General features: G+C 50.2%; 1 protein-coding gene across 2 annotated transcripts in view; it reads right to left on the bottom strand.

Moving 5' to 3' along the window:
- The window catches only part of TBL1X (transducin beta like 1 X-linked), a 212,303-nt gene extending 196,227 nt beyond the window's left edge, over positions 1-16,076 (bottom strand). The window contains exon 1 of one of the 2 annotated variants that reach the window (XM_038586785.1): positions 15,945-16,076. The gene's annotated coding sequence lies outside the window, so the exon portion shown is untranslated. Of the gene's footprint in view, positions 1-14,188; positions 14,246-15,944 lie in introns of those variants that run through there. The other variant, XM_038586782.1, reaches the window with a different exon arrangement.
- Between the last annotated feature and the right edge of the window lie 4,556 nt (positions 16,077-20,632).

Below are 20,632 nucleotides of genomic sequence, written 5' to 3'. Positions count from 1 at the left end.
ACGCCGGCTCCGGAGGTAAGAAGGCAGGTCCCCAGAAGTCCAACGAGGGCAGACCCCTGTGGACGGGGGCGTCACGGCTGGCGTCTGGGTGACAGTAGCACCCCGACTCGGCAACCCGGAGATCTTCTTCCTATTCGTCCCTTGGACATAAGGAAGTAAAACCCAGAAGCCAAGAGGAAAACACTGATACCAACAACCACACGAAAAGGGGAACCCTGACGATTAAAACCACAAGCGACATTACAAGACCTTAGGAGACAAGGAACAGTCCAGAGAGAAATATTTGGAACAAGAAACAACGCACTAACGAGCGGAGTGTATGAAGACGGTCCCCATGGCAGTGGCTGTCAACGTGTGCGCGGTCCAGGACCGGCAGCTGCGAACTCGTCGCAAACCCAGTCCTGGGCCTTAGCCTAGACTCACTAAATCAGACATTGTGGGGGTAGGGCCTGGCAGTCTGTGTTTTAACAAGCTGTCCACGGGGTTCTGGTACACGGTGAAGGTTGAGAACCTCTAGGACGGCTACAAAAATATTTATAGCAGCAGTATTCTTAAGAGCCAAAAAATGTTAACAATCCAAAAGCCCAACAACTGGGCCACAGATAAACAGAACTGTGGCGCATCCCAATCCCAAAAAATCCTACCTGGCAATAAAAAGGAATGAGTTTGTGAGACGGGCCACAACACGGATGAAACCCCAAAATCATTATGCTGAGTGAAAAAAAGGTAAAATCAGGAGTACAGACTGTGTGATCTCATTGATATAAAACTCTAGAAAATGCAAACTGATCTAGTAACAGAAAGCCAATCAACGCTCGGCCTCCAGGCAAGGATGGGGGGGGGGGGTCACAGAAAGACACAAGGAAGTGTGAAAGCGTGGGAAATATTTATTTTGACACAAAAACAGATAGAGGGGTAGATTACCTACGTGTTTGTGAAACCCACACCACAATCAAGATAACGAGAAACCTGATTAGAGGCACAATTCATAAACGCCTGCTTTACTGTGCTTCAATCATACTTTAATACAGTCATAAAAAGCAAGCAGGCCGATGGAGAAGTAGGATTGCACTTGGATAAAAACACAGGACTGGGATCCCTGGGTGGCGCAGAGGTTTGGCGCCTGCCTTTGGCCCAGGGCGCGATTCTGGAGACCCGGGATCGAATCCCACATCGGGCTCCCGGTGCATGGAGCCTGCTTCTCCCTCGGCCTATGTCTCTGCCTCTCTCTCTCTCTCTCTCTGTGACTATCATAAGTAAATAAAAAATTTAAAAAAACAAAAAACAAAAAAAAAACACAGGACTGCACATTTGCACACGGACAGCCGAGCACGCTCGAGGCAGATCTATACGGCCACACTCATAGACTGAATATTGATTATTTCTGGGGAAGAGGACGAGAGGATACAAGCCCACGGAGCTGGACTCCATGGACATCAGCGTACCATCATGTATCACCTCGGGGAAAAGCCTGAGCTTAGAACACGCAAGAGCAACACAAAGGGGATGTCAGGAGATCTCGCACCTTGGAAGGCGCCAAGGAAGGCTGGGGGGGTGGGGGGGGTACAGAGGGGAGGAAGAGGCCCCGCGAGGCAGAAACCAGAGCTGGAGGGAAGGCAAAGCTGTGGCAGTGACGAGACACAGACGCAGGTGTGCAGGTCGGAGTCCCAGGCAGGGGGCCCCACTTCTCAGGGGGCTCCGGCACACGGGCCCAAAGACCCTAAAAGCAGACAGAGGGAGGGCGCTGGCACAGGGGGCGACCACCAGTGCACGTTTCAGGGGAGCGACTGCCTGTCCCGGAGAAACCCCGGGGCTCATAAGCAGAGGCACAGAGGCCACCCCCCAGCCAGTCCAGAAACACTCTGCGTGACAATGTGCTGTTGGACGCAACCCCTTCCGTTCGGACAGTCCTAATTTTCAGAGTCTCTCTGGAAGGTCTGGATCTTTCTCCCTCTCCTCTCACCTCTTAGGGAAACAGATAAAGATGAAATGTGAGTCCTGGATCAAAGCCAAGAGGTGGCCCCTATTTCTCTGCCTCTGATGCAACTTCATTGTTTGCAAGTGAATATTTCTAAAGGGATTAAACGTAATCTTCCCCAAGTTAACTCCAAAAATTGTGTTTATCCTGTGCTTTAAAAAATAAGAAATCCCCATTTCCCTGGAACGCACAAAGACTGAAAGAGCTTCGGTAGGCCGATGGTCCACCTTTACTCCTACCGCGTCACAAAGTCTTCGTGGAAGACCCAAGTACCTCATTTAAATCTCCCCCAGACGCAAGGCTCCAACAGCAGGGTTTCTTGGCCTCCACACACCGACCTCTGGGGCTGGGGAACTGTTACTGGTAAAGGGGACCGTCCCCGGGCATCGCAGACGTGTGACAGCACCTCTGGCCCCGACCCAACAGACGCCAGGGGAACCTCTTCCCCATTTGTAGACACCAGAAAATGTCCCCAGACACTGTCCAGTGTCCCCCAGAGGCAGGAAGGCCCCCAGTGGAGGAAGAGTGAGCTGAGGAATAAGTATCCCAGGCCAAGAGCAAACTTCCCTCCAAGCCTCCGATTCAACGCCGTGGAACAAACACGGGGGGACCGCAGGGACAAGGACGAGGGCCCAGTGGAGAGCTGGAGAGCTCGCTGGAGAGCTCGGCCCCGGCCCACACTCCTCACCTGTCCCAGGTGCCCTTTATGCAGGATCCCCAGATTCTTAATATGACCCCATAAGACAAGCTCCTCCAGATTCTGGGCCAATCACTTCCCACACAGTCCCCCGTTGAGAGCCTGCAAGAACTTCACGACCACCCTGATTTTGCAGATTTTGCAGAAGAGGGAACGGACTCCTGCCGCCTATTATCCTGGTTTCCTTCCCCTTCTCCCCACTAATCCCTCTCCCGGGAAAGGGCAGGAAGTCCATGAAATTGGGCCTCACCCTCCACCACTGGGAAGGCACAGAAGTACTTGTTCTGAGGCAAGGGAGATCTGCAGACAGAAAGGAGATGAATGGCCTCCCGTGGCTGGGAGGTAGGAGCCACGATTGATGGCAAATGGACACGAATGACCGTATTGAGGAATGAAAATCGATTATGACGATGGCTGCACAACTCCGTAAATTTACTAAAACTCATTGAGTCGTACGCTTAAAATGGGTGATTTTTATGGTATGTAATTTATACCACAATAAAGTGGTTTCAGAAAATCAACCTGATATAAGTCAGATTTAGAGTTCCATATTAAATTAAACACACCGCAAGCGGGCATCCACAGCAATCCAAAGGCAAAGCAAACATCTAGGGCAAACCCAAACAAAAACAAAGTAACACACAGCTTGCAGGAAGGGAATGACAATCCAACCTGAATCTACAGCGCGTACAACTCAATCCTGTGAACTAAACAAGGCTTCTACCAACTGCCCAACCCCGTGGTATGGACAGAGAAATTCCACTCCGCCAAACATCTGGGCCAGCAGAAACCCACACCAAAAAATACACTTGTCCAAATATAGAACATTCAATGGAAAAGCAAACACGACAGGAAACAGAGGAGGCTGGTCATTTACTCTGAGATGGCCAACTGCGCCCAATCTTCCCTGAAGGTAAATGTCATGCTAAAAACTGGGACCCCCAGCTTAGCCCTGTATCGTGCCAGGCATCGAACACAGAGGCCACCAAGAAAATCAAAATTCCCAAGGGACAGCTTATTCTGGGTGCCATTTTATATTTAAACATGAATCGGGAAATAAAAACATACAGCCCCGTTTTAAGTAACTTTTCAGAAAACATGTCCAGGATAATAAAAAAAATAAATAAAACAAAATGAAACTAGAAACTATTACATGAATGCGCACTGTACAGCCTGAGATAAAAATGAACTATTTCCATGAGCTAATCCTACTCTATATTTAGGTTGAGTATACGAATGTAATTAACCAAGGTTATATAATTTTGCTGACATCAAATTTCCAATTACAAAGCTTCACATACAATTATTTGAACTACAATTGATTTTTTTTTCCTCTGGAAAAATGAAGATAGCTAATTTTAATAACCCAATCTTCCTAAGGAAGAGGAACTGCCTTCTCTGATACAAATTATGTAAACGGTACTTCAACAAAGCTATAAACTAATTTGTTTTTATATTCTCTTTCGAAGGTTAGCGTACACATAAATTTAATGTTCTGATGGATTTTACCATTTGCCCTGTTTCCCGGCACCCCTGCTTCATGCACCTAGGCCGCATATTCTCAGAAATCATACATATCTGCACAGATACACGCATATCTGCACTTCACCAGTATCCGAGGTTTGCACTGAGGAAATAGAATCCACTTTTGTCCAGGCCCCTAGGAAGACTCTCCTTTTAGGGCCATTTTCTGAGCTACATCTCTGAAATACTACACAGGGTAATTTGGGAGGCAAACAATCAAATGAATAATTCTTGGTGTTTTACCCAAAAATAAAGAAGAGGATTCCGGCTCAAAGCTGAAGTGATTCACTGGTGTCTGGTTGACCTACTTGCAATATGAAGTCAAGACCTGGACATAGCTCAAGGAGTCTGGCTAAAAGCAAAATACTTGCTGTAACTTCTCTTTCTTCTTAAAGCGGCAGGCTGCGGGGGCAGGTGAAGTACATTCCCAAGACGCTAATCATAAATGATCTACTACTGGAACTTCCATGTATTGATCTCTGGAGCAGAGAGACAAAGGCTCATGACACAACAGTTAAAAAAAAAAAAAATCTTTCCTGTACAGTAGGTGCCTTCAATCGCTATAAAGAGAAGTAATTTTTTTTTAAGTAGGAGATAAAGACTTCACTTTACCAAAAGACAAATGAACGTCTACGTAGGTCCTGAGCAGCGTTAGTGACACGTGGCCCTCAGCAGCCTGTGGACATGTAGAAGTGAACCAGAATTGTGAACCTGCAGGCTCTGGAATTCACTTGCAAGTCTTCCAGGCTTTGTTTTACATACAAAGTTACATTGCAAATTCAGTACTCACAAAGGGAAAAAGAGATGTGAACACCAAAAATTACATAGAAAAACCAAAGCTACCCTATCAATCATTTCAAGTTAGACAGACAGACTGCTGTGGAAATATGTGGAGCTACCTGCAGAGGACACTTAGTCTCAGGAAACCCAAACCTTCGACCATTCTCAGCAAATGAGCTCAGACAAAAGACCTTACGTTTGTGGAGTTAAGTCTTGATTCTTACCCACAGCCCACAGTGTGGTCTGAATCACGAATTTAATGTTCATATTTATTTGCTCTCTTGACATCAGTAATACACCATCGACTGAGGTTTTTTTTTTTTTTTTTGAGTTTTCTCTTTATTATTATTTTTTTTTAAGTAGACTCCCCATCCAGCGTGAAACCCCACGTGGGGCTTGAACTCAAAACCCTGAGATCAAGACCTGAGCTGAGATCAAGAGTCAAAGGCTCAATCAACTAAGCCACCCAGGTACCCCCTACATTTTCTCTTAAAAGAGGAAGAAGAAAAAAAAAAAAAAAAAAACACCTCTCTACTGTGAAATATTTTTAAAAATGTATTTAATAACAACCATGACCGATGAAACAGAGGTCTTTGGAAAAAGACCCAACCACTACACAGCCAAACTGAAGAAGCAAGACGTTCCTGACAATCCCATCCGTCCCTGCACCCTCTTCTCACGTGGGTTGTCCTCTAAAGTCTGAGTCTCTTCAACAAGCCTGGTTCTCAGGAGCCCTGAGGGCAACCACCAATGAAAGCAGCTGATTGATAAACAGAATTAAGTGATTATGAAAACACTGCCGAGTCACGAAATGCATGAAAAGGACAGCCCTATCCCCAGGCTTCCTCATGCACCTGCAACCGAGGTACCTGGTGCTAAGACACAAATCTGGTTCCAGCTTCTCCAGCGCGCAACACCCAGAGACCCAGGCGCGCACACACACTCTGGCGGCTGCAGCCACGGGGAACAGGGAATACGTGTTGGTTTAAAGGAAATGTACTCAGAAGCCCATGAAATTTTTCAGCGAGTCCCATGAAATTTATAAGGCAACTCTAATTTCCACAGGCCTCTCGCCTTGTTCTCATCTGGTCTACAATAATTTCTGTCATGCACTGGACACGTGACATCATTAATTCTTATTTTCATCAACTTCTGAGCTGGGTACACCTCGAATGTTGTTTCTCCTGGCGAGGCTTTTTAAAGCATTCCACTACAAATCCCTGGAAATGGTTGAAATTGGCGTAGAATCACCCGCGCATCTTAGAAATACCAATCTGATGTGGTATTTTTTCATGACCAAGTTAAAAGTTAAACCAAACCGTGTCTCCCAGACCGATCTGCAACTGTCAGGAACTGGCAATCACTGTTTTGGAGCTGATAATTCTGAATACTTGAGTCTTTACCAACACTGACTTGGCATTAAAGTTGCGTGGGACTCAAGTGCCTGATAAGGATTCTGCTGGAAAAAGAACCTAAGGCAGGGACCCAAGTTTAATCCGTTCCCCAAATGAACCAAATGGTAGAGACATCAATTCTCAGCTCAGCTGCTTTTACCAAATACAACCTACAACTCTGCAACCACCTGGAACTTCTTTATTTTTTTGCAACCACCCAGAAGCTGGGAATTAGGTTTGCATGCTGGTGCAACAGATTTCTGCAGGACAGGACTTCGGTGACAGACTTCTACTCCTCTTTCTCATCTCTCATCTTCAAATGGATGTCAGGATTACAAGGATAACTGGAGGAGCAGAGCTGACCTGGTTAAAGCCTAAGTACTCCCTGCACAAGAAACAAATCGCTGCTCAGCTATGCTGAATTTTTCTCCCAATTCTTACAATGATTTACACGGTCTTACAGTATTAAAGCATTTGTTATTTCTGATTTAAGAAATGGCATCACGTATAGTAAGCTTCTTTTTGTCCTCCTTTCCACCTATTGGGATACCCAAACAAGCAGAAGCGTTTGCAGAACTGAACAATACCAGATGTACTCACGGGCCTGTAAAGCCTGAGGACCATGGGCGAGCAAGTCGACCGAAGGAAGGAACCAAGCGCTCTGGAAAGGAACAGTGTCCTAAGCTCACTCCAATATGGGTGATGTCTGGGGACCTAGCTCTCAGGAGACTTTAGTAAAGTTTTCAATTTCTTAGAAAGTGGGAAGGTAATCAGGCTTGGGAGGGTGGAAGCCCTCCTACCTCCTCCTACCTCTCTCTGCATTCTCTCTGGGGGTTGCTGGCAAGTGTTCCAGAAATGGAAGTACTCTGTGCCGGCTACTTAGGGTCATATTCTAGACTCCAGGTTCCAGGGAAGCAAGTGAAGAAAACTCTCATTTTCTTTTCAGCCTTCAGGCTACATCCACCAAGGTAGTGGGGGGAGGGGAGGCGATCACAGGAATTCAAAGGATGCCCTTTGCGCGAATAAACACTGTGAAATGTACCGTAGCATTGTTTGTGCTTAATTTACAGAGTCTGGTGAGACTGGGAACCTACAACAGTCGGAAAAATTATTCAGATGCACCCAACAGGGCAAAGTGTCTTCTGAATTGCCATTTTGTGTGTGTGTTTGTGTGCGCATGTTTTAAGTAAAATATGTAACTAACGTACCAACCTTAAGTTAAACAGTGCCTATTTTAAGAGTGGGTAAAGTAATAGCCAAAGCATGGGCATAAAGAATCATCAGTTTCTCTAAACTTTTCACTAATATAAGCCATAACCGTTCCTAAAAACAAACAAAACCAACCCAACAATCAAATAGCATCCCTTTTCCAAATTAAAGCCCTCACACAAGAGATAGAAAAATCCAAGATCAGCTCACCTACCCTCTGACTCCACACGTGAGGACACACGTGGTTTTAAAGGACCTCACACAAGCAGGCGGACCACCCAGGGCAGGACGAAAGTAGCCAAATGCCAAAAGACCAAGTCAGTTCCTCTAGAAAGCATGCCAGTTCTTATTAGATCACAAAAAGTAAAATTATGGCCCAAAGTAAATTGCAGGTCAACAGCTACATAAAAGCACAGACACAGAAATTCATTTTTTCCCTACAACAAAGTAATGCAAATACAACTCTATGTTTTTAGCTTGTTTTATTACCCCACTGGCAAAACTGCACACCTCAACGCGTGGGTCCTGTTTTTGAAACCGAAGACGGGACTTTATAACCTACGGATACGTTTCACATATTAAATGTCTTCCGGGAGTACAATGGGAAGATGCGGGAAACGTTTCTCTGAAAGGGCATCAGAAAACATCCCATTTCGACTAATTTGGCAGCAAGAATTAACTGGCATAAGAAAAGAGCAAATCTTTGGCAGCCCCAACAAGACACCTGATATTCTTTCTCCATGGCTTACAGATACCATTAAGGACCAGTAAGGCTTTCTTCGCCTTGCTTTTGATGAAACCCACAGCGCAAACCCTGCTGTTCTGAGTCAAACGCACAGGCTCAAGCGTGCATAAGTGTGAAGTTCACGTGGCATCAGAGAGAAACAACAAAGGAGGGTCCTGGGAGAGTGGGGGCACCGATCCGGACTTGAAATGCACCTACCAGGACCTGGGGGCGCAGCAGCCCAGCCAGCTCCTCGGTTAGTGCTGGGGGGGGGGGGGGGTGACTCCAGGGCGCCAGAGGGACGGCACTGTAGACACTTTGGGGGCCACGGACTTGTTCTGTATCCCCGTTTTGGTGCTGGTTAGACAAACCTATGCATGTGCTGACGTTCATAGAACTCTACGTTGAAAGAGCCGATAGCGTCATCATACGGTGATTCAGAAAACTACACATACACACGTGTATATACACCAGCCCTAACTTAAGGACGGCGCACCCCGAGAACACAGACCTTGACCTCCCGCCACAGAGTCCGTCCCACACACGATCGTGAACTGACGGACTCACGGCTGGTTTCCCCCACCTGGACACCCCTGGCACGTGGGTCCAGATCATTCTTTGTGCTGGGGACCACCCGGTGTAATGCATATTTGGCAGCATCCACAGAGCCCCTAGACGCCAGGAGCACCCCCATCCGCCTCCCCTGAGCTGTGACAACTGCGAATGTCTCTCGATGCTACCGTGAGGACTACGTAGTGGGCAAAACAGGCCTCTCGGAGAACCCCGAGTTGACTGCCAGATTCTAGGGCGCGGGGCTCAAGTCCAGCTGCCGTAACCACCATCTCCCCGGCCCTCATCTCTGAAGTCGTCTCTCCCTGGAACCTGCGTGCCATCCCGTCTCCACCTCTGTTCCCACCCGCCGTGGCACCCGGTTTCTTCCGCGAGACTGAAAAATCTCTTCTCCCGTGCATTCACTTCAAATTTGCCCCATTCCGGCTTTTTGGTGGCTTCCTTCCGTCTTGGATCACCCAGCGGATCAACAAACATTTCATAGCAGCGATGCCCCCGCGAACCTGCCCGCACAGGAACACAACCCTCTTTGGTCAGGTTCCCCGCACCCGGTCAAGAAGCCCCCCGGGGAGCCAATTTTTCCCTTGAGGCCTGAAGCTCATTTTCTCAGACCAGGCTCTCTGCCCTACATAAACATGTTGACTTTCCTAGTCCCTTCCCACATCCAGCTCTTATTTTGGCTTTGTTGGGTCTCATCTTGCCAATGTGGCCAAGCGCAGGCCGCTTGGGCCAGCCCCGCGGAGAGGACAGAGAGGAGGCAAGGGCCGAGGAGGGCAAGACCCAAGGGGAAACACATCCAGCCTCCGCTCAGGACGCAGTTACTTCCTTCCTACTAAAAATAGCTGGGGGTGGGGGGAGTTTATTGGTCCAAGTTTAAGAAAAAAAAAAAAAAAAAGGCGTTTACAAAACGACTCTAGTCTTGCTTCCTGATTGAAACTATTTTTTAGGGACCCCTGGGTGGCTCAGTGGTTTGGCGCCTGCCTTCAGCCCAGGGTGTGATCCTGGAGACCTGGGATCGAGTCCCACGCTGGGCTCCCTACGTGGAGCCTGCTTCTCCCTGTGCCTGTGTCTCTGCCTCTCTCTGTGTCTCTCATGAATAAATAAATATCTTCAAAAAAAAAAAAAAGGAACTATTTTTTAAATGTCTTTAGAGGTGAATGGTTACCAGCTTATTGGATGTTGCATATTATTTTCTTTTAAAGGGTGGGAAAGAGGGGACAAAGGCAAGGTATCAGGAAACCACAGTTGAGACGTCACCATCTCACACCCAGAGCAACTGTGACCGTCACCTAGGCCAGGCATTCAGTGTGGCACGTCGCATGTCACTGCCGGGGATGCCCCAGCAGGAAGCAGCTAGGGCAGCCCTGGCTACGGCTGACCCAACAGGTCACGGGGACCCTGAAGTCCTGGCGCCGAGGACCTCCGCGAGCGGGACCCCCGCTCCCACCTCTAGAAGACCATCAAGGACATCCCAGGTATTTAATAAGTACCTTCAGCCAAAAGCCAACAGGTCACACCAGAGCGCTGGGGAAGTAGCAGCAACTGAGGACAAATGGCAGAGGGTGATCTGAGAAGCCACCTCTCTGACAGTTATGAATTTGGGTTTTCCCCTCCCCCATCCTCATCTACAAACAAAAATCTCGAACCCCTTACTATAAAAAATACAAAGAACTGTGAATAGGACATTATCAACAAAGTAATAAAAATAACATCCTAACTCAGGGACCCGGTGTACAGGAAACACCTAGCACTGAGCCATTTTTTAAAAAACATACTTTGAAATCTCACTTTGTTGGAAAGATTCCCTATCAGTCTTTTTAATACAGAAGATTCTGACCTCAAGAGACTGAACCTCAAAACAAGACTTAAACTACAAAGGGGTGGAGGGTGCCGAAAGCCCGTGGTAGCCACAAGCCAGGGCTAAACGCACCCCACATGGTCACACCCGCAATCACTCACAAAGGGCCGCGCTGACGGGGACACCCTGGGCTCCCAAGCATCCCAGGCGATGCTCACCAAGATCTGCCTAGTTGGGCCACCTCGGGGACTCGCTAAGGGCTCTCTGCCTTTTCTGATGGGGAAACTGATGCAGAGATGCCACCTGCCTCAGTCAACGTTAAACACTCAGGGAGGTGCTTTGGCTTGGAGTTCCGCTTTTCTATTTCAAAACTGATCCAAAGCACCTCAATCCAAAACCATAGCTCTTAATTTCAGGTTAAGAATCCATTCACTCGGGGCGAGCTGGCTCAGCCAGTAGAGCATGTGACTCTTGATCTCAGGGTGGTCAGCTCAAGCTCCGCACTGGGCAGGGAGCCTACTTTTAAAAAAAGAAAGAAAAAGAAAAAAGGGGGGAGGGGACGCCTGGGTGGCTCAGTGGTTGAGTGTCTGCCTCAGGCTGTGAGTCCCACCCTGAGCTCCCCACAGGGAGCCTGCTTCTCCCTCTGCCCGTGTCCCTGCCTCTCTGTCTCTCATGAATAAATAAATAAATCTTAAGTAAAAAAAAAAATCCATTTGCTGAAATCACTTTCCTGGGTCAATCACTGGCTGAAATGGGTCTTTTTTTTTTTTTTTTTAAAGGTTTACCTGTTAATTATTTTCAAACTTTTATACCTTCTCCCCTTCCTCCACAAAGGAGTACACAAACTCCGTTTTATTAATATCTCACTGCATTAACTATAAAGTAGCACCCTTGAAACAGAACTTTCTCCGCAGAACTGTACTAATATGGTGGCCACTAGACACAGGCATCTATTGTGTATGTGAATTCTGGCTACAGGGACTGAAAAAACAGAATTGTTCATTTTATTGAGTGTAAATTAATTTGAATCTCAATGTTCACATGTGGCTACTGGCTACCATATTGGACAATGAAGCTGTAAAAGCCATTCCTCCGCTACGGTCAAGGTCTCTTGATCCCAGGGAGCTGGGGCTGCATCCGTACACACACCTCAATATAGATTCTCTTCATGGGCGTGTGTATGTAATTCAAAGAGCTTTAAATAAATAAATAAAGAGCTTTAATGTCCAAATGTGAGCAGTCATGCTAGGTAGGCATGAAAACAGGAACACCAAGCCTAAAACCCGGGCTTCAGGAATCAGATAAGCCTCCCTCCACTGTATGTTTGCAAGTCAGTTCTCTGCAGCAGAATGGAAATAATCATTGCTGGCACAGGGCATGAAGTGCCTGTAAAATCCTCAGTGCATGGCATTCAAATAACGTGAAGACAATTATTCGACGTGCACAATAGCAACTCTAAAATTTATAAGCAGCTTTATAGTTTTCAGAAAACGTACACACGTGTTCCTTCACGTTTCCTCACAATACACAGTGAGTACCACGATTTCAATTTTCCTTTTCTTCTTTTTACACATATAGAAATGACACTCAGAAAAGCTGCAGCAGTGGAGCGCAAGAGGGTGGGCCCTTTCACTAGTTCAGGCCAAATAGGGACAAAGGCTGGGTTTGTAGCCAAGCATTATGTGTCCAGACGGAGTTGGATTCCAGGGCTCTGTCCACCTCTCTGCAAGCCCTAGAACCACTGAGCCCCTCCTGACAGGCCGTTCAGGGAAATTCCAGATGCCATCGCACAGATGAGGAGCCCAAAGCTCCCACAAGTGAAGATGAGATCAAGACCAACCGCCACATGACTCCGGCACCATCCCTACCCAGCCCAGGGAAACCTTCAAACATTCAGGAGGAGTGAGGTTTGGGAAATGTAAATGGGGGTGTTGTTGATAATTACTGGACTGATTAAGCTCTCTATAAAAGCAAAAAGAGAAGCCAACCCCACAGGATCCAGGGATCCTTGCCCTGCAGCGCACACTAGCAACTCAAACACCTAAAATCCTAATTTTTGTCCCACAGGTGTGTGTTAAGGGCTGGAATCCCCTTAAGGGCCATTTTAATAAGTGGGTCAAGTGACGAAGTTCAACTTTTATCCCTGGATTAGTTATCCAGCTGTGCGTTTTTCCAGGAGAATCTGCAGCACACCTGAGACATTACCATCTTCTAAAATGAAAGTGTCATCCTAACGTCTTCATTGGGCCATACTCCACATTCTGGTCCCCCATCCCCCACCGCCTCTTTTCTAGAAATGAGTAGTTGTAAACTTTTTGTAAAACGGTGAAGAGCCATTTGCTACCCGGAAGCCCCCACTTGGGACCTTAGCAGGGCTCTCCCTAGCTCCCCCGCCCCCACTTCTCCACCCCCTTAGGGTCCCGCCACTCCCCTTCCAGGTTAAAGCAGGGGCTCCGGCGACTCATCAGAAGAGAAAAACATCCAGAAAAGTCGGGTCAAGCCCCATGTGACAATACAGAGCACAAACAGTTGCAGATGCAATGGGAGGGTGGGAGGGGGAGGTGTGTGTTTGTGGGTTCTGCTGCACAGCAGCACCGACTGGCGGGGGGGGGGGGGGGGTGCGGGGTGCGGGGGGGGGAGCACCGCTAACTTTGTGGAATTTGCAATGCAGTGGGTCGGAAAATGCCAGGCCGCGCGGGGAGTGGGAGCCGAGGCCTGAGCGACCGCGCGCTCGGCGACGCACGTGAAGCGCAGGCCCTGCTCGCGCGGGCGGGCCTCCAGCGCCCCCGGGTCGCCGCCGCCAGCCGCGCCCCGCCCCCTCCCGGTGGGGATGCGCCCCCACCCCAGGCGCCGAGCAACAGGTCTGCACCCCCGGCAGGCCGCGCTCTGCAGACCCCGCCTCGCCGGGGCGCCCCCCAACACACACACGTCGCCCTGGGCCGGGCCCCGCGCTCGGGCCGGCAGCTCCCGACTTCCTTGACAGTTTCTGCGTCTGCGAACTGAGCAGCCGCCGGGCCCGCGCCGCCGCCGCCGCCGCCGCCGCCGCCACTGCCGCCGCCGCGCTCCCCGGTCCCGGGCCGGCTGGCCGGCGCCCGCCGATGAATGGGGCGCCCCTCCCCCACGGGGATCCCGCGGCCCCGGGAGCGCCAGACAAAGGGACCCCGGGCGCCGGCCGAGCGCTTCCCCAAACTTAGCGGCCCCCGCGGCCCCGCGCGCCCGCACTTCGGGGAGCGGCCGCCCCGGGGCATTGTCCCGCCTGCAGGGAGCGCGCCGCACCCCGGCCCCGCCGCGGGGACACTTGGGGACCCGGCCCCGCGGAGCCCGAAGGAGCCCGGCGGAGCCCGAAGGAGCCCGGCGGAGCCCGAAGGAGCCCCCACGGAGCCCCGCGGAGCCGCGCGGAGCCCCGCGGCGCGGGCGGGGCGTGCATGCGCCCCCCACCCCCCACCCCCCCTGCCGCCGAAGTTTGCGCCCCCCGCCCGCGCCCCGCGCCCGCGCCCGCGCCCCGCGCACTCACCTCGCCGCCCGCCGCGCAACTTGTGGCGGCGCCGCCGCGCTCCCGGCCTCGCTGCCGCCGGCCGCCGCCGAGCCCCGGCCGTGCCCGTGCCGCGGCCGAGGAGGGCCCGGCGCCCGGAGCAGCCTCGCGCCGCCCCCGGGCCGCCCCCGCCCCGCCGCCGCGAGTCCCCGAGACGCGCGGGCGCTGGAAAGTTTCGGGTGCCGAATGGCGGCCGAGGGCGCTGCGGCGGCGGCGGCGGCGGCGGCGGCGGCGGCGGGGCGGGGGCGCTGGCGGCTCCTCGCTCCCGAGAGCCGAGTGGGGGGGGCTGGGGCGGGAGCGGCGGCGGCGGCGGCGGGAGAGGGCGGGACGGCGGGAGGGACCGGCACGGGCAGTGACCTCCGGGCGGGGCGGGGGGGCCGGCGGCGCGCCGACCCCGGCCGGGAGGGCTGCCAGGGGGGCCGCCTGGCACGGAGGGCGGGACGGCGCCCCAACCCCCAGCCCGGCCCCTCCCCCACGGCCGGGGGGAGGGGAACCCGCGTCCGCGCCGCCCCGCCCCGGCGCCCTGGGGGGGCCCGTCCCCGCCTGCCCCTCCCCCACGGCGGGGGGAGGGGCGCAGTCCGCGCGGCCTGGGGGGGCCCGCGTGCTAACCCAGCCCCCGCCCTACTGCTGGGGGGCGGGGGCCTGCGACCCTGCACGGCCCCCCACCCCAGGCTCGGTCCTCGGCACCCCACCCCCACCCCGCCTAGTGTGGGTGAGGGGAGCCCGGGCCTCTCCCTCCCCCACCCCGTGGCCTGCAGGGGGACGAAAGGGACCCGGCCTACCCGCCCCCCCGCAGTCCTAGTCCCAAACCCAACCTTTTCCCCCACTGCCTGGAGGGGACAGGAACCCGGGCCACCACCCCCGCGGTTTCCGGGGGGGGAGGGGGGAAGGGAAACCCGAACCACTGCTAGAGTCCTACCCTCCCCCACCTCCAAAAGCAGCTGCCCCGCTGCCCTAACCACCCCCTGCAAGCTGCCCGAGGGTGCACCTCCCTCAAAAGGCGCGGCTCGGAGGGCCCCCCAAGGCCTCGTCCCCCCCTCCCAAGAGGCTGGGGGCTCAGGCGGAGCCTCGACCTTTGCAAAACACCTCCCGGAAAGAGCCAGAAATGCTTGGGGAGAAAGAAACTCGGAGAAAAGACACACAGAGGGGGAAGCCAGGAGCGGAGCTCCGGGGCAGGGCGGGGGCGCTGGAGCTGGGGGCCCGGGGCTCTCGGGCCTCCTCACTCCCGCCCCCCACCCCACCCCACCCCACCGCACCCCACCCCCTGGCTCCGCGAAGGGTTTTCTGTTGCAATGGCTTACTCGGCCCAGCCCAGCGCACCCAAGGCCCCAGAGCTCCCTCCACCCCGCGGCTGGGAGACCCCTGCCCGCCGCTCGCGGCCTTAATTCCATTAAACCCGCACCGCGCCCACCACCCCACACTGGGGCGTCTGCTTTGTTGAATATTTGAAGATAACTCTGCCCCTCCCTTCGGTGTCTAATGAGCTTTGCGCTCAGAGCCCAGTACACTCAGCATTTTAAACTGTAACCTCACTTGCTCCTTCTGGGACACTGGACCATTTGTTGTTCAGGTTGTTGGGGGGAGGAGGGGCCCGAGGTGAGTTTTTAAGGGGCTGGTCCTCCATCAAAAAGGCGGACCTAGACCTCAGCCGGCCAAATACTGCTGTAAAACGTCAATGATGTAAAACGACTGTTGCTACACCATTATTAGAGCACATCAATAAAAAATACACACTTACACAGTCTCCATAATTGTGAATCAGCAGAATAGATTGTGTCTTATTATGTATCAGTTGCCATTCAAGGGCCCCCCAAAAGGACGTGGTGGGGCCTTCCCTGGAGCCTGCCCTTCGATGCTCCCCGGCTCCCTGGGCTTGTGCGGACTGATGCTGAGGTATTACATGCAATCGAAAAACCAAGGGTGCAATAGAAAGCCCGAGCAAGCTCATGATGCAACCCTGCCCGAGTTACACGTGCTTCCCTTCCCCCACCGCCTGCTGGTGGGAGCGCTGCGTTTTTTCCGCCTGTAGGGTCACATTGTGGTTGATTGATTCTCCTTTCGCCTTGCTCAGTCATTCAGATTTGGAAAGTAAATAACAAGTTGACATCATTACAGCTCTCGGCTTTACGGGGACGCGGCCCTCGGCTACCGCACACTCTCGAGTAGCCGCGCAGCCCAAACTGGCCCTCGGGCTGGCCAGCCCTGCCGGTCGTTAGCCGCTTGGAAATTCGGAGCTGAGCTCGGTGAAAAGCCTCTCTGGACCTTTTGATGACTCGGCAGGTGCCAATCATTGAAAGGATAGGAAAGGGGTGGGAATCCTCGCTCCCAACTGTGACCACCGGTGTGTGGCCGATTCTGACAGCTGGCCTTTGGTGTAGCAGTGTGAGCCAGCGAGCTCAGAATCCATCCTGTCTCTTGGGTAATGTCCCAACAATCCCAAAGGTCTTCCATAAGTAGGGAGCCTGGCTTATCCTAGGCCCCCTCTTCCTGTCTGTAAGACCCCAGACAGGAAAATACACCGCCTACCTTTATCATGATGTCACTGAAATTTCCTCTTTCTGAAATGCTAGATGAGTGGTAGGTAGGTGGTAAATTAGACTCTTTTATCTCATGTGTTTTGCAGATCTCTCAAAAGTGTGTGTCTTATGAAGTGGGAGAAAACAAGGGAAACAGGAAATAGAGCAGAGCAGGAAAGGAGCTATTGCATTGTGAAAAAAGCTAAAGGTTAATAGGGAGAGTGTGAGCAGCGATGATTTCCACCGGCATCCGCGGCTCAGGATCTATCTATATGCCAAACAATTATTTTTGGTTTTCCTGGCTGGAGGGAGCTGACAAGAGCCTGCTTGCAACAAATGCTATCAGTATTTCCCCCTAAACAGTAGCCAAAATTTTAATTAAAAGGCAGGAGGAGCCCACGCAAATATACTCAACTAATTTGACGAAATTAAATGCAAAGGCATTTTAATGGAGAAAGAATATCCTTTTTAATGAATGGTTCTCTAGAACAATTGGACCTCCATATGCAAAAAAAAAAAAAAAGAAAAAAAGAAAAAACCACCATATTCTAGCTATAGACCTTGTGCTTTTCGCAAAAACTGACTCAAAATGAATCATAAGTCTAAATGTAAAAAGGCAACACTATAAATCTTCCAGAAGGTAACATAGGAGAAAATCTAGATGACCTTGGGTTTAGCAGTGAGTTTTTACATACAGCCCCCAAAGCATGATCCATTAAAGAAAAAACTATTAGGTTGAACATCAAAATTAAAAACATCTACTCTGCAAAAGACCCCATTGAGAGAATGAAAAGACAAGCCACAGCCTGGGAGACAATATTTGCAAAATCCATATCTGATTAAGGGTTGTATCCAAAATTTACAGAGAATTTTTAAAGCTCAATAAGAAAGCAACCTAATTTTAAAAACGGGCAACAGATCTGGAAATACTTCCTGGAAGAGATACTCAAGTGGCAAATAAGCATATGAAAAGATGTTGAACATCATATATCACTAGGAAGCTGCACATTAAAACAAAATACTGGGGCACCTGGCTGGCTCAGTAGGAGGAGCCGAGGAGCGTGTGATTCTTGATCTCAAGGTTGTGAGTTTGAGCCCCACACCAGGTGTGGAGGTTACTTAAACTTTAAAAAGTAAGTAAATAGAACAAAATACCATCTCACATCTATTAAAACAGCCGCCCTCCCTCCCCAGTGACAACACCAAATGCTAACAGGATGCAGACCAACATACATTGCCCATGGAATACAAGATGGTGTGACCACTTCAGAAGACAGTTTAGCATTTTTCCAAATGCTAGACACAGTCTTACCGTATAATCCAGCAATTGTGCTCCCACATATTTACTCAACTAAGTTGAAGACTTGTGTCTACACAACCCCCGCAGGGGGGTGTTTATCATGACTTTACTCATAATGGCTGTACATGGAAAGCAGCCTAGATGCCCCTCAGGAGGTGAATGGAGAAAGTGGGGCACACCCCTACAACGGGATACTATTCAGCAATAAACAGGAATGAGCTATCAAGCCCTGAAAAGACATGGAGGAACTTTAAATGCACGTCACTAAGGGAAAGACACTCATCTGAAAAGGCTCTATGCTAAATGCTTCCAACTCTGTGAAGCTCTGAAGAAAGCAAAACTAAAAAGGTCAGCAAATGCCAGGGGTTCTGGGGATGGAAGAGGAGTGATGGACAGCTGGAGCACAGGCCATTTTCAGAGCAATAAAACTATTCCAAATGATACTGTAACAGCAGATACACGACATTGTACATTTGTCCAAACACTTAGAACTGCACAACAGGAAGAGTGAACTCTAATGTAAATTATGGATTTTATCCATATTGATTCATTAATTGTAACAAATGCCCCCACACTGAGGAAAGATGTTAGCACTGTATGTGAGAGGCAGACACTATGGGAATTCTGCACTCACCCTAAATTGTTTTGTAGATCTAAAACTGTTCTTTAAAACAAAAATTCTGGGGGCACCTTGGGTGGCTCAGTCGGTTGGGCATCTGCCTTTGGCTCTGGTCATGATCCCGAGTTTCATGATCAAGCCCTCTGATGGGCTCCTTGCTCCTCAGGGAGTCTGCTTTCCCCCCTCTCCCTCTATCACTCCCGCTACTTGTGCTCTCCCACTCTCCCTCTCTCAAATAAATAAAACCTTAAAAAATAAAAGAGTAGGACGAGGTATCAAACTCCTTACGAGACTTAATGTCCAGTTTTTATTGACTCCAGTACCAGTATCCCCTAGGCTCATCTGACTTTCAAAGATTCCTAACACATAGGCCAAGATTTGTTTCCATGAGTGGCCCCTTCAGAAAGCCCTGAGATTCCGAGACTGACACGCTGGATGTCACAATGAGCCTTCCTTGACGTTCACAGAGCATGCCTTAACTTTGAGTAAGTGCCCACCACGATCTTTGCTTATGAAAAAGGGAGCGGGGCAGGGGTTGTTGGGTATGTGTGCTTTCCAACTTTATGTAACGACCTCGGACCTTTCTTTGCTCTGGGGTTTGCTTCCAATTTTCCTTAGAGAGACTGAAAACAAACTATGAAAGGAGCTGGTGGTGGCAGGTGGTCGCACATGAGTTGTTACCAGAAGTGAACAGGAGAGAGGACAAAGAGGTCCCTCACCTGCCGTGGATGTGATGACAGACTCCTCTGTTCCTCTTGATCTGGATAGGCACCAGTCTTTTTTTTAATATGATGGTATGGGGTGAATTTTGCGTCTTCCTCCCAGCCAAAAAAAAAAAAATCCTATGTGGAAGCACTAGACCCCACTCCCTTAGAATATGACCCAACTAGGAGATACAGCCTCTAAAGTGGTAAATAAGTTGAATGCAGTCATTAGGGGAGAGCCCTTATGCAATGTGACTGGTGTCCTTGTAAGAAAACTTGATTAGGACACAGACACACAGGCAAGACCATGTGAGGACACTAAGAGAAGACAGCCTCTACATGCCAAGGAAAGAGGCCCCAGGAGAAACCAATCCGACAGACACCTTGCTATTGAGCTCCTAGCATCCAGGATTGTGAGAAAATAAATTTCTTTTTCAACTACCCAGGCTGCGGTGCTTTGTTATGCCAGCTCTAGGAGACTAATGCATGGGAGTTGTTGCTTTTTTTTTTTTTTCCATTTGGGATGTCACATTCAGTTCACATCATTTGAATACTGAGAACACCTTGCATTTGGTAGGGGGTGTTCATGCAGGATATCGGATCTGATTCTCCCAGTAACGCTGCAGGGCAGGGGTTTTTATCTCCAAAATTCAGAGGAGAAGACAGAACCTAAGAGGTTAAAGGTTCAAGGGAAGGGGGTTTGTAACCATTTCTATGCCTTATACCTTCTTTTTTTTTTTTTTAAAGATTCATTTATTTATTTATGATAGACATAGAGAGAGAGAGAGAGGCAGAGACACAGGAGGAGGGAGAAGCAGGCTCCATGCCGGGAGCCCGACATGGGACTTGATCCCGGGACTCCAGGATCGCGCCCCGGGCCAAAGGCAGGCGCCAAACCGCTGAGCCACCCAGGGATCCCCCCTTATACCTTCTTAAGTCATTCAGTGAATATTGTTTCTAAATGCATAAAATACATAAAATATTGCATAGGATTACAGAGAGGCCCAATTCTGTTAAAATACAGTCATCAAATATTTTTTAGAGTTCTAATACAGTCATGCACGTGCTGCTTCTTTCCCAATACTTCCAACAGTAAGCTCTAGAAGTGGCTCTAATAACTTCTGTCATTTCAAAATAGTGATGAGTATAAACCAAATCTGCTTCAACTGTAACCTGCTCTAAAAATACATCAGACTTCTCTTGGTGACAAATTGGTAACAAATTAAAGATACTGCTAATGCTGCTGTCATTCATCTGAGAGCAATATAGTCACAGTCGTCTGAAACG

The sequence above is a fragment of the Canis lupus genome, chromosome X (assembly GCF_011100685.1).
Source record: "Canis lupus familiaris isolate Mischka breed German Shepherd chromosome X, alternate assembly UU_Cfam_GSD_1.0, whole genome shotgun sequence".
In the NCBI taxonomy this organism is placed as follows: Eukaryota; Metazoa; Chordata; class Mammalia; order Carnivora; family Canidae; genus Canis; species Canis lupus.
Note: the sequence above shows the minus strand (reverse complement) of the source record. Positions and strands in the feature narration are given on the sequence as shown.